Here is a 14,984-nt window from a genome sequence, read left to right on the forward strand (position 1 = left end):
CGCCGACCTCCTGGACTGCTTCAGCCCATGCCCATAGCAGAATGGAAGTGGGACTTCATCTCTATGGATTTTATTTATGGGCTGCCGAGAACGAAGAAGGGACATGACTCTATTTGGGTGATCGTCGACCGATTGACGAAGTCGGCTCATTTCTTACCGATCAGAGTCACAAACTCTGCAGACGAGTTGGCTAGGTTATACATCAAGGAGATTGTACATCTGCACGGAGTTCCCTTGGAGATTGTGTCTGACAGAGACACGCGATTTACGTCTATCTTCTGGACTCGTATCCAGGAAGCGATGGGTGTGAAATTGAAGTTCAGCACCGTGTTTCATCCGCAAACAGATGGGCAGACGGAACGTGTGAATCAGGTTCTAGAAGACATGTTACGAGCTTGTATTTTGGATTTCAAGGACAATTGGGATGATTATCTCCTTTATGTAGAGTTCGCGTATAACAACAGTTTCCAGACGAGTATCGGCATGGCTCCCTACGAGGCGTTGTATGGTCGCCCGTGTAGAGCACCGCATTACTGGGCAGAAGCTGGCGAGCGTAGTTTGATTGGTCCAGAGTTGGTGCAGGTGACTTTAGAGAAAGTTAAAATTATTCGACATCGACTTCTGACAACCCAGAGCAGGCAGAAGAGTTACGCTGATACGAGGCGGCAACCGCTTGAGTTTGAAGTTTGAGACCATGTATTTCTTAAGGTTTTCCCTATGAAGGGAGTTCTGCGGTTTGGTAAGAAGGGAAAGCTCACGTCGAGATTTATTGGTCCATTTCAAATACTGGATCGAGTGGGAGCAGTAGCGTACCACCTTGCTTTGCCCACACCACTTGTGGGCGTGTATAACGTATTTCATGTTTCTATGCTAAAGAAGTATGTTCCTGATCCTTCGCATATTATCAGTTGGGAGCAGGTACAGTTAAGTGAGGATGCCACATATGTACTGCGACCGACACATATCCTAGACAGGAAGGAGCAGGTATTGCATAGCAAGGTCATCCCCCTTGTGAAAGTACTATGGATGCATTATAGTAAAGAAGAGGCTACTTGGGAGACAGAAGCTGAGGTCAGAAAAAGCTACCCTCAGATCCTTGAGGAGTATGAGCAGGTACGAATTTCGATGACAAAATTTTTCTTTAAGGGGGGTAAATTGTAATGACCCAGAAAATTTCATGCTAAGACCCGAGTACTACCTCAAATTTCTTACAAGTCATTTGTGGGTTAATTAGCGCTAACCTCGACTGCTTGTGAAATTAGCATCAATCACTTTAAATTTGATCTGCAAGACTCAAAACCTGTAGAATCATTAACGCTATGTTACCCTGAAATCTGGGATTCAACGCTAAATTCAGTTGCTCTCGAGAATATTTGGAATCTTTGGATCGGACCTGGACCGCGCGTCGAAAGTCCGATAGCGATGATCTTAGGCAGTTATGGTCACCTTGTTGGGCTTGACTATCACCTCAGAAATCAAGTCCAGATGATGTCCTGGGTCGATTTATTTGAGTCCGGAGTAAAGAGTGTGAGAACGGTGAGAAATTAAATATGATTTTATGAAATCTGAGTCGTGTCACTTGCGCGACGATTTTAAGTAATCTGACCGTTGGATTCTGACCCAATTTCACCCTCAGATCAAGGAAGATGGCCCAGGCATGTCATAGTGCTTGTGGACCTGATCGAGTTTCGGTGACCGTTGAAATGAGATTGGTCCGCCACGGCTGATCTGTAAATTCGATCGGTACAAAAACTCAATTTGACCTAGATCCATGGTCAGTAAGCTTAAGTCCGACCGCACGTGGAAAAAGGACCATCGGTAGCACTCCGTTGGATCGAGAGAAGCCTGTTTTGGTTATAACCTAATTATACCTTGGCCCTGGGCTATTTTCATCACTATTAGGCCTATATAAAGACCTTAAAACCCTCACTCTCTATTCCATACGAATTTCCTAAACCCTTGCTAAGAGAGAGAGAGAGAGAGAGGAAAAGAGAGAGAAAGTAAGAGAGAAGTTGGTGAATCATTTGAGATTCTTTCTTGTTGCTTTGCATCCTTAAACCGTCACTTCTGAATCATTATTCCGGCAATTCTAAGTTCATCCTTAGGCAAGTTAATCAAACCCTAACCTGTTTTAGAGCTTAGAATGGTCTATGTGTTGATGTAGCTCATTTCTATTCATGCCTTAGGTTATCTAGTCGCCGTTGACGAAGACATATCGTCTGAATCAGTTCGGTGCGTTCTTTCTGGTTTAAGGTGCGGACTATATTCGTATAGGTTATGGTTTTTAAGGCTTTCAATGTCAGATAATGGTTTATTATTGTTGTGGGTGTAATTTCACATGCCAAATGCTATGTTTATATTGCGTTCCTGATATATATGCATTATGTTGAGATTTGTGTATTCCTTGTGTATGTAGAAAGTATCGTATATGTATAAAATATGAACTTGTGTTTGCCATGATTAACTGTCGTGTATTTGTGCTAGTTGTATGTATGTCAACTCCTTGGCAAAAGGAATTGTCCAAATGCGTGTATCACCAACATACGTCATGTATGTTGGAATATGTAGTCTAAGTGTTTGTGGCAATGTCTGAATGATCTAATGTGTAATATATTATCCTATATTCGGGCGTTGAGAAGAGATTCTCAACTCTCCTATTGGTGTGTATGATTTCTTACATGCAATTTACATTTTTTGTTGTTTAACTTCAAGTACTACTTATGTGTAAATCTATGTTAAGTTGATATTCTTCAAATGCTCACATATTGTATGATTTGAATTGTTGTTCCATTTCTGTTCTAAATTGTTATATGAATATCTGTTATAATGGAATGTGTTTGGGACTATGGAATAGTCCAGGAAATCGGTAACAGACCTTGAGTTCGTGGCCGAAGTTGTTTTCGCCACGTAGGACGTGTTTGACGAACCCGAGTCGAATTAGGGTTGTCGGCAGTGGTTTGGCCACACAGAGTGTTTGAGCACTCTATGTCGTTCAACTCAACGTGCGCTCATGCTAGTCGAGTTCGTCAAGTAACTCGATTGTCCCGATGTATGTTCACCATGTATGGACGCTATTGTTTAAATCTAGGGTACCAAACTTACTGATGAAATCCCGTTAACCATTGTACCTTGATCCACTAAGACTCATGAGCCGGACATGGTGGTATGGGACACCGTGGTCGAGCTGTCGGCCTACGCTTGGGTGACGAGCCTCCCCGTAGTGACCAGTGAGCACACCAGACTTGTGAGCCGATTATGGTGGTATGGGACACTATATTCATGCTGTCGGCTTACATTGATTGGTGACGAGCCCTTTGTAGTGACCTCGAGCATACCTTAAGACTGCATTAAGGCGACGAGCTTTAGAATAGTAACTAAGGTATGATAGGCATGCATTGATTGGTGACGATTCCTTTGCAGCAACCTAGAACCATATGATTGTATGAGATTGCCTAGGACTGACGACCCTAGAATGGATCACTGTTTGGGAATTGATATGAGGAAGGTACTTTAGCTTCCCAATCCTGCTGTATGAAAATGACTAATAACAACTTGGTAATCATGTTATTGCACCGCATTGCATGTGCGTAGGAGTTGTTGGCACTGCGGGAGTTTGTCATGCGTAACGTAAGATGAAGACGCTGAGGGAGTGCAGGCGAGGGCATGCATCATTTATACATACATCCTTACATTAACAAGAGTACTTTAGACGTGTTTAATTGTATTACCTTATCATTACTGCTTGATTGATTTGATATCATGTTAAATTTTACTGTATAGTTCCACTGAGTTGATCACTCACTCCCACATTCTGGGACGGTGTTTCAACACCAACCAGACTCTGTCTTAGATGCAGATGATGACACGACCCCTGAGGCAGAGCAGGAGTTCGAGGATGATGAGGCCGCGTTTTCCATTATGCAGTTCTCAGGCGGGTTCATGTGAGCCATATCCTGATCGACGGGGATTCTGGGTTTCTTTGGAATAGATGAATTTCATTTTGATATTTGTATTTTGAAGATAAACACTTGTAATTATGACCTAGCAGAGCATGCATATCACAGGGACTTGCACATGTACACATTTATTTCTTTAAGTCTTCCGCTTGCGTTTTTCACTTATCCGTGGATTATGTTTGCAGTTTGGCTTAATCTATTCCATGTTTTATGTACTCATACAGACAACATACATCCATCATTACATATGTTGCATAAGTGATGTTTTGGAACTCGGGAGCTGAGTTATGCTCGACCCCCAAATTTTAGGGCGTTACACACAGAGATCTCATGACCGAGGCACACCGATCGAGGTTTACTATCCACCCCGGCTCTACCAAGATGTATCGTGATATGAGGATGCAGTATATTTGGGCAGGGATGAAGCACCAGATTGCTAGTTTTGTGGCCGAGTGTGACACCTGCTAGTGTGTCAAGACCGATCATTAAAGGCCTCTGGGTCCCTTGCAGTCATTAAGTGTCCCATTATGGAAATGGGAGAATGTGACCACAGACTTCATCATGGGCTTGCTGAGGACTCAGTACGGTCATGACACCATCTTGGTTGTCGTTGATCGTCTGATGAAGTAGGCACACTTTCATGCGATACGTGCGACCTGGACTTTGGACCGTCTTGCTGGATTATTCATCGATGAGATTGTGAGACTATAAGTGTTCCAGTTTCGATCGTTACTGACCAACATCTGAGATTCAAGTCTCAATTTTGGAAGAGTTTCCAGAAAGCGATGGGGCCTGCCTTGAAATTCAGCACCACGTATCATCCGCAGACCGATGGGCAGACTGAAAGGGTCCACTAGATCCTTGAGGATATGCTTCGGGCTTGCGTGATATTTCTCGGGTAGCTAAGATGATCACCTGCATTTGGCTGAGCTTGCGTATAATAATAACTATTAAGCAACTATTGGCATGGTTCTCTTTGAGGTGTTGTATGGCAGACGTTGTAGATCCCTGAGTTGTTGGACTAAGGTTGGAGAGCGTGGCCTCCTAAGTCCCGAGCTTGTGCAGAGGACATTAGAGGCCATCGATATCATTAGGCAGAGGATGCGCATATTTTAGAGTCGACGGAAGAGTTTTACATATCGTCGATGTCGTCCCTTGGAGTTTGCCATTGAGGACCATGTGTATCTCAAGGTCTCACCTTTGATGGGTGTAGTTCGTTTTGGAGCAAAGGGGAAGCTTGCCCCAAGGTTCATTGAACTGTTTGAGATCACTTGGCGCGTTGGCGACATGGCTTATCGGCTTGCCTTACCACTTCAATTGTCTGGCATCCACAACGTCTTCCATGTTTCTATGTTGCGGAAGTGTGAGTCAGACGTCATTCCTGTGATAGATTGACAGCCTTTAGAGGTTTGCGAGGATGCTTCTTATATTGAACAATAAGTTTATATCCTTGATCGAAAGGAGCAAGTCCTTCGGACCAAGGTCATCCCCTTAGTGAAGGTTCAGTGGGGTCATCATTGTGTGGATGAGGCATATTGGGAGCAAGAGGCTCAGATTCGAGGGCATTATCCCCATCTCTTTGATGTTTAATTATATGTGTATATTGTGTTTCTGATTATATATATATAGTGATATGATTTCGCTTCCTTTATGAGCTTTGTCTAGTTTAGGTTATAATGTAAATTTCAAGGATAAAATTTTCTGTTAGGAGGGGAGAGTTGTAAGACCCATAACCCCGCAAGATCTTCCGTACACTTCTACTTAAACAATAGCATGTTCCCGGTGGACCAGATCAATGAGTTTTAATTACTACCTTATTTTTGTACCACAATACCCCGAGACTTGTACCCTACCGACTGCATGGGCATTACGATTCCAAAGTTGCGCGACACTCCCCATTTCGACCCTTAGATTAGAAGTTATAATTTAGGCACAATGTGGGCCACTCAATGCACGCGGGCCCCACTTACACAAATTCTCATGTTGTTAAATGCATCAATCCATCAACCCATCCATCACTCATGTCACTCTCTCCCTATTAGTCAAACAAACCCATGTCATTCTCATGCAACCCATACCCCTACATATGCTAGCCATCATTCCTTTCTTCTTTTTCTCCCCATTTTACCCCTCCATCTTTCCCTTATTCCCTCCCAATCCTAAAATCTCTACCACAAAAAATCCCTAACTCCTCATTGTTACCATTTCCTAGCGAGAGTAGAGAGGGATTAAGAGAGAGAAAAATATTAGAAAGATTAGGGAGAAATTAAGAGAGAGAGAGAGAGAAGAAAAATTAGTGAGAGATTTAGAGCAAAAGAAAGAGAGCTTGTGAGAGTATTAGGAAAGATCAAGAGAGTTAGAGTAAGAGAATAGAGAAAAGAGTGATTAGAGGAGGTTAAGGGTGGAGAGGAGCTTCGTGCACCGTCCGATCATCGATTCAAGCCGATCCAACCGTCCATCCTTCTAAGTGAGTGTGGGAGGGTCAAAACCCTCCCTTTCTTTGTGATTTCTCTATTTTGTTGGGCCCATAATGGTGGGACTCACCTTGATCATGTATTGAGTATGTGGTGGACCCCATAGTGGCGGGGGCCACCCCCATTACCGGATCTATTTCTCTTTCTTTCCATTTATTTTCTTATTCTCATGGTGTTGTGGGACCGACAAGTGGGCCACGCTATTAGAGAGTGTGTCCCGCACGCTATCATAACGTGGACCACCTTGTGTGGTCCACCGTGATGTTTAATTCCTTTTTAAACCAGTTGATTGTGTAAGCACACTTGGATAGTGAAAATACACCAAAAATAGATGAGATCCATAACTTCTTGGCCCCACCATGAGTTGGACATTCAAATGGGTGGAGTGAATTTTCTAGTGGGACCCTACCTCACCCTTAAAACACAAGAGAGGGAGAGGGGTAGTGGCATTGTCTTCGGTGGACACAACAATGTCCAGAGACATGTCTTTGTCTCTGGCACCATTTACCTTCCAAAGCCACCACGTGGGCTTCTCTTGTGGGCCCCATGATGTATATATATATGATCCACACCGTCCATCCGATTTTCCTTCTCATTTTAGGTGTTGAGTTAAAAAATGTAGCTAATCTGAATCCTAGGTGGGCCATACCACAAATACTAGAGGGGTTGGGTTACCCACGTCATTTCTTACTTTGCATGGGAGGTTTGGAGTGAGTTTTCACTCACGGGACCCATATTGATGTATTTATTAGATCCACACCATCCATCCATCTGCTAGCTAATTTTAGTCGTGGAGCCAAAAACTCTAGCCGATCCAACCATTAAGTGGACCACACCACAACCGATGGTGGGAGTGGGAGCACCCCCTCACGTCAACCATGTGGACGTGGGGTGGAGGCGTCCCAACCATGGACCCCACCTTGATGTATTTTTTTAATCACACCATCCACCACCTTCTCCATGTCATTTTAGGCTATGAGACAAAAAATGAGATAAATTTGAGTTCCTAGTGGACCGCATCGAGGGAAACAAAGTCCCACTATTGGAACTTTCGAAGGTCGATTGTTGTGACTGTAGGTGGCGGACCTACCCATCATTGGACTTCTTTGGTCCATAGCGAGCTAGCTGACATAATGGACGGAATGGATTATCCCCTAGTGGACCCCTATAGCAGAAAACAAAAAAAAAATAAAGGAAGAAAGAAAAACAATAAAAAGTGTCACTAGGTATTATTACCCAGTGATGTGAGGGCGGAAGACTATTTGGGCTGCCCCCACATGTGGACCCCACCATGATGAATTTGTTTAATCTGCACCGTCCACCATCTTCTCCATACAATTTTAGGCCATGTGCCAAAATTTGAGGCAATTTTTGAGTCTCAGGTGGGCCGTACTAAGGGTATTAATGCCCATCTGTTGCAACACTCTAGGGCCCGATTTGGAGTCCTTAATCATCCCAATAGCTCGAACCAGTGTCTATTGGACTCCACTCGAGCTGGCCAAGATGGTGAACGGATTAGATTATCCACTTGGGGCCCCACCTTAATAGTGTATGCAAAACATACAACGAATATAATAATAATATATATATAATATGAATGCCATGCACCTGGGCGGTAACCCATTCTTGGCTAATTTTGGGTCTTACAAGTGGGACCCTACTCTGATGTTTATATTAAATCCACACCACCGTCCACTGACTTTTCTAGATCATTTTAGGCCATGGGCTAAAAGATGAGACAAATTCTGGTCTCAAGTGGGTTGTAACGAGGGAAATGAACCATTGTTGTTGAAATCTTCCAAGGCCCACTATGGAGTCTTTGTTCATCCAAATCAACCCAAATCAGAGCCCATTAAACCCGCTCGATATGGACTATGCGGTGAACGGAGTAGAAGATCCATATGGGGCCTGCACTGATAGTGTATAAAAAAAGAGAAATAAACCAAGAAGGAAGGTGTCACTGGGTGTTATTACCCAGTGATGTGAGGGAGGAAGCCTCCTTCAGCTGCTCCCACACATGGGACCCTACATTATGTATGTACCATATCCACTCCGTTCATCCGTCTTATTAGATCATGTTAGGCCATGGGCCTAAAACTCGGGCGGATCTAGATCTCTGATGGGCCGCACAATAGGGTAATGTGGGGGTAGAAACCTCTTGGACTTGGGATTTCTTGGTTTTAGGATCCCTTGGACTTGGGAATCCATAGAATTATATTCCTTAGGTCTTTGGTTATATTTGGCATCTTGGATTCAAATCCTTAAATTAGTTAGTGTGTGAATGTTGAAACTATGTTTTTATTAAATCCATTTATGCATATACTTTGCTTGAACTAATGAAATCCCAAGACTCAGATGGGTCATGAGCATATGATCACATCCTAATGACTAACCAATGATCTATAACCATTTATTTACATTAACAATGATCAGACGGTGCAAATCATTCTATTAAAGCAATTATAGTGATTTCATTTATAATCTGATTATTTTGGGACATCATTACTAGGTTATATGCCCAAATGGATTGGTAGCCTAGTGACACATGTATTGTACATGTGGGTGAAATTGCCGTTTATACCGCTGATACTATAGAATGAATATGAGACAAGGTCCTAGAGGGGGGTGAATAGGACTTGTCTTTTGCTATTTAAAAATCATAATTGTCTAACTTAAACAAGCATTCATTTTAAAGCAAGTAAGGCAATATAACTCTAAAGGCTTCCAAGCCAATAGAGGGTCCAATCGCAAAGGCTACTCAAAATATACAAATAAAACAACTAGCCTATAGTATTGCGAGCTTATATGTTGAATATGCTACCTATCAATCTTAAGCATTCATCTAATCATGCATAAACAATCAAGCATTCAAACTTAAATAATCATGATTAAATAGATGCACAAATGACAATTCCAAACACAAGCATGTATAGTGGTTCGGCTACTTGCGTACTCCACTCCCGACAACCGCACTCTCTCCTAGAGTGTGTCGAATTTCATTATGAATGGTTTTAAATCAGGTTCACAATTAACCTTTACAGCCCTATACATAGGACTCAACAATTTATGCTCTTCACACGAGCAAAGGTCCTACATTAAGAACCTACGTTTAGACCCCACAGCCAAGGTCCCATACTAGGCACCTACGTTTAGGCCCACCGGCCAAGGTCCCACACAAGGCACCTCCATTTAGGCCCACTAGCCAAGGACCCACACAAGGCACCTCCATTTAGGCCCACCGGCTAAGGTCCCACACAAGGTACTTACGTTTAGGCCCACTAGTCAAGGTCCCATACAAGTCACCTACACGAGTTTGTTGATAGTAAACTCTTAGCCTCAATCCTACACGAGGATAGAGACTAAACTTTGGACACTTGATAATGACACTTATTTGTCAGAATGAGTCCTCTCTTATAGCTTGTCTTGGGTTGTTTGATCTTCACTCTTCCGTGCTTGAATCAGCTCCCGATGCTTCCCTGATCGCTATACTGTAGTTTACCTGTTGTTTCAACTTCACGATCAAGAACCTTGCATATGATGTTCCCATTAAGGTAACTAAGGTAATGAGAGTTAGTTGAATCTCTAATAAAGGTTATGAATGGATTTCCTAAGAGATTCAACTGATGAATACACTAGAGTATGGTTTAGACTAAGGATATACCTATAGGTTTGGTCTCAATACTCTAGTGAAGGCTTGAGATCATATTCTTCATTAAAGTGACCTTTGAATGCTCATTGAGATAATGAATCATAATGAAAAGAACATGAATGTCATGTGGATAGAGTCTAGGATGAGTGATTAAAGCTTAGGACAATCTAAGGACTCTGAAATGCCTAAATCCACACTTTCCATAAAGTTTTGGGTCCTATATTTATAGAAAACAGGGCCCAACGGATCTATAACAGCTAGTTATCGGTGCTACCGATTGAACCTTTGGTAATACCGAAATTCAATCAGTGGTACCGAAATATCACTCAGTGATCCCGAATTAGATCCTAAAGTTGCTAGATGATTTTTATTACTTTCGGTACCACCGAAAGTTGTTCATCGATAGGAGTCGGTGGTACTGAATATTCTTCAAAAGCTGCTGGATTGTTTTGGGTACTTTCGGTAATATCGAAGGCATCTTCGGTGACACTAAAGGTGCCGCTCGGTGACAACTTTTTCTACCAAATGTGGATAGATTTTTCTGTTTTAACTTCTTGTCCATTAAATCATTCAACAACTTGGAACTTCCTAAGGCCAAGACTAAAATGATAGAAAATATGAACTTGGAATTGGCTTGAATAGATGACCTAAGTGGGTTTTCCTATTTGGGTTCGAGTCATCTATAGGCAAGATCCTAATCGTAAAAGCTTCTTTGGATTCTGACTTTATATCTCGAGCTTTTGCTCCAGTTGCGTCATCGGTCTTCATTTCCAAAGGACTCATCCGACTACTTAACACAACTAGTCATGTGATTGACAAACATATGTGTAAATAAGTGCACTAACAGTGGGTATTCATCCAGGTCACTCCCGGTGAACACCACCTTGTTATATATATATTTTATTCATGCCTTGTAGGCTATATGAGGAGCTAATATTAGTCTAACGCGAGCCATACCACATACACTTCTATATTTCTAGTGGGGCATGTTGTTCAGTTCCCACTCTCTGTATATGATGTGTCGGTTAAGGCCGATTATTGTCTGATATGTCTGATAACATGCTAGTGTACTTGGCCTGGTAGGACACAATAAGAACATGGTTAGTATAATGACATCATGCCCAGACATATGCTTATAAGCATCATTTGTATGCATGTTGTGGGTGGTGATTGATCATAGCATATGTCATTGGGCTGAGATACTTAGGGGACTCCATATGAGATAGGGTTACCCCCACATGATCGCACGGTACATGCAGGTTTGATGCATGACTTGGATGGTATGACTCATGCATTTCGCATCTTGTATGTCACGATCACTTCACGCCCTAGCGACATCAGGGTTATGGCCTCCACAGGCATTTCGTGGATGGCTAGATTAGATACCAAAAATATCTCTTCTAGCATTAGGGCACTATGGATGTCCTTGGGTGAAAGTCCCTAAACCCTTGTGGTACCAGTAGGATGCTTCAACGTCGAACCACTATAATTCTTTCGTGCATTGTGGTGATTGATTTTTATTATTTATGCCTATCTTGTGCTTCATTTATTCTTGTGATAGTTTGATATTTTGATTTCAATCACATCGTGAAATAAGGTTGTCCACCTAAATCTTTTAGGTGAAGGTTGTCCTACGAACTATTTGATATCAAGAACTCAATACTTTACGTAATTGAGTTTATTTTACTTATTATTCCACATTGCATCGAAATATTTGGCGTAGCCTTATTCACTCCCCCCCCCCCCCCTTTAGGACATCTATAGCTCATCCTTTCAAGTCTTATCACGAGATGGATGTTAAACCCAGAGAATCAACCCGAGACGGTCTGACTCGGTTAAGTCGACTCGAAGGTAAACATCAACCCAAGCTATTCTCTCGCATTCTTCTTCTCATGTTCTCTTTCTGCTTGTTTCTTCCTTCTCTCTCGAGTCCATAGATGCCCTACTCCAGGTCAAAAATTGTAAGGTGACTCAGGGACTGGACCAAGTCATGCCGGCGAGTCCTGACCCGGCAACGACCTGCTCGACCTCTCTCCCTCGTCTTGTCTTCTCTCTTCTTTCTTTCTTCTTCCATACTGCTTGAAAGCCCAAATGGGTCTAGACATGACTTAGGCATGGCCTAGACTCAGCAGACTCAGACTATCTCGGCCTGACAACTCAGACCTAACTTGAAATGAAATGTAAATACAACCATTCACCATATAAAAGATAAAAACATTCACCACATAATACAAAGAATTATAGTGGTTCGGTGTGTCAACAACTGTTCTAAAATAGCCACACCTACTCCACTCCCAAAATTACTCTCCATGTAATCTTAGCTTTCACTATGAAAAAGGTTTTCTCAGGGTTACCTTAAAACATAATGCAATTGTGATTTTAATGGGTTATCACAATCAAACCTCTCACTGAGATTTTCATGCTATCTCAGAAAAAACCTACACTGAGATTTTCTAGCTATCTCAGAAAAATCAAATAAAGAATTGAAGGTATACATATCTTCACCATAGAAGACGTATCAGAAGCTGTAGCCGAAGAACCTCTTTTCTTGAATGTAAATTGTTCAATGTTTAGTTAGATGGAAAAGGCCCAGGGTTCTATTATTTTTAATTAAGTTAAAATCAATGGCTACTTAATTAATTCTCTTAAATCTCAAAAGAAGAGTAGTATTCACTCTCTTTAAAATCAGAATGACAGAATCTGAGATTAAGGGAATTAAACAAAAGTTATAAAAATAATTTATAAATACCATTCAATAGCTTGCTAATAACTGGAGCTTCTCTCTCTCTCTCTCTCTCTCTCTCTCTCTCTCTTATAGAAGAATTTTGATGATAATAATTGATATTTCGGATTGAGAGAGAACCTCAATTTATAGGCAAAGAAGTTGAATCTTCGACTAGCCTAAGATAGTCTTTAACTAGCGCGAACACTGAATTCTATTCAACGGAATTTCAGATTTGAGCGAGATAAGATTTATCCAATCTTTGACTAGCCTGAGGACCAATTCAAGTAGTTGAATGTGGTCTTTAACTGGTCGAAGATCCCAAAATCTGAACCGATTTAGTTGCTGGACTTCGAGTCGAAATTCCTTGGGCTGGTCGAAGCTCAGTCTTCGACTAGTTGAACAAAAAAATCGACTGGTCAAATTTACAATAGATATGCAGTTTTTCTTCGACTTGAACTTGGACTGGCCAAGAAAACTCAGACTAGTGGAACCAAACCTTAGGTCGGTCCGATTCCAAGCAAACATAAGTATAAAAACCCAATTTAAATCATTTTTGAAAGCATCTAAACCTAAGGTCTTTCTAGGATTTTATATTACCTGAAATGTGTGAAATAATTGAACTTCTTTGTCTTGAACTTGATTAGTAACTTCATCTTGTCTTATGAGCTTAATCTTCTACAAGAACATCAGTTGATCTTAAGCTTAATCTTCTCTTGATCTTGGACCAGACTTGAACTTGATCTTCTCTTAATCTTGGACCAAACTTGAAGATTTCCTAACAAGTTGTTTTGACTATATGAAATTTGAAAGCTAAAGTGTGCTTTAATCATTTTATCACTTACAATATGTTTAAGTGATGATTAGGTGTGGATTACAAATTTTGGGTGATGTGGCCTGATGAACGATGAATTTGATGATCCGGGGTACGATATTGACAATGGATGGTTTGATTTATCTATTAAAGCAACTGTTCTATTAGGGTGATTGAAATCATAAAAATAGAGTTATTTGATGATGTAATGGTCTATCTTAAAAATCAATGAATGGATGACTTATGTTAAGGATGCATATTACTCCAAATGGTCAAATTTAAGCTAGAACATGTGAACCTTCACATTAATTATATTTGTGTTTATACTCGGTTAGGTCTCTATGGTAACACCCAAGTACTAAAAAGTATGGGTGTTACATATAGCCTGTACCCATTCACACCACCACCATAACTAATAAGGATATACCTTTTAACTCTTTGATACAGTTTATCTCTCTCAACTGATAATAAATGAGAATACGCATCACAACCAAATACTCACAACATCGAGTAGTCTACCTACTAACCACTCCACACTTCCTTAGGAAGGTTACAGTCTATAGTCTGCTAACCACTCCAACACATCATTGCTTATCATGAATTAGGCCCTCTCCAAGAGAGTTTGATTCATCCACTCAACCACACCATTCTGCTCAAGTGTGTTACACACTGTGTTGTGCCTCACGATCCCTTCATCCTTATAAAATCGATTGAATTTCCCATAAGTGAATTCTCCACTATTATCTTTCCTCAACACTTTCACATGTCATCTTGTCTGCTTTTATACCATCGCCTTTCACTACTTGAAGTTGGTGAAAACCTCGGATTTACTTTTTATAAAATAAATCCACACCTTTCTGGAGTAGTCATCAATGAACGTAACAAACGATGACGACTCTCCACCAGAAACTACAAGCAACAACACCCATACATCATAATGCACATATTTTAGAACCCCCTACATACATGTTTTCCATATTTAAAAAACAATCTTTACTGTTTACCATATATACAATGCTCAATGCTTGTATATACTTGTTCGCTTGTACACCAAGTGTAGGGTTGCGATGTAGTAATAATCTCGGTAAGACCGAGGTCGAACCCACAGGGATTAAATATGTGTAATCTTCTGAATTATTTAAGATTTAGAACTAGAGGTTTAATTGATTCTGAAAGTTGTTTGTAGATTAAGTGATGGATTGAAGGTGTTAGAGCGCCAAGGATCCACTTGAAGTTAACTTCAATGTAGATTAACTTGATTCAATTAAGGATAACTCAGCTAGAATCAAAGTCCTAATCTATCCAATCGGATAATAGAGCGATTAAACCATAATCATCATTCAAATAGAGATCTGAATATTCATCAATT

Source organism: Magnolia sinica, chromosome 11, assembly GCF_029962835.1.
Source record: "Magnolia sinica isolate HGM2019 chromosome 11, MsV1, whole genome shotgun sequence".
In the NCBI taxonomy this organism is placed as follows: domain Eukaryota; kingdom Viridiplantae; phylum Streptophyta; class Magnoliopsida; order Magnoliales; family Magnoliaceae; genus Magnolia; species Magnolia sinica.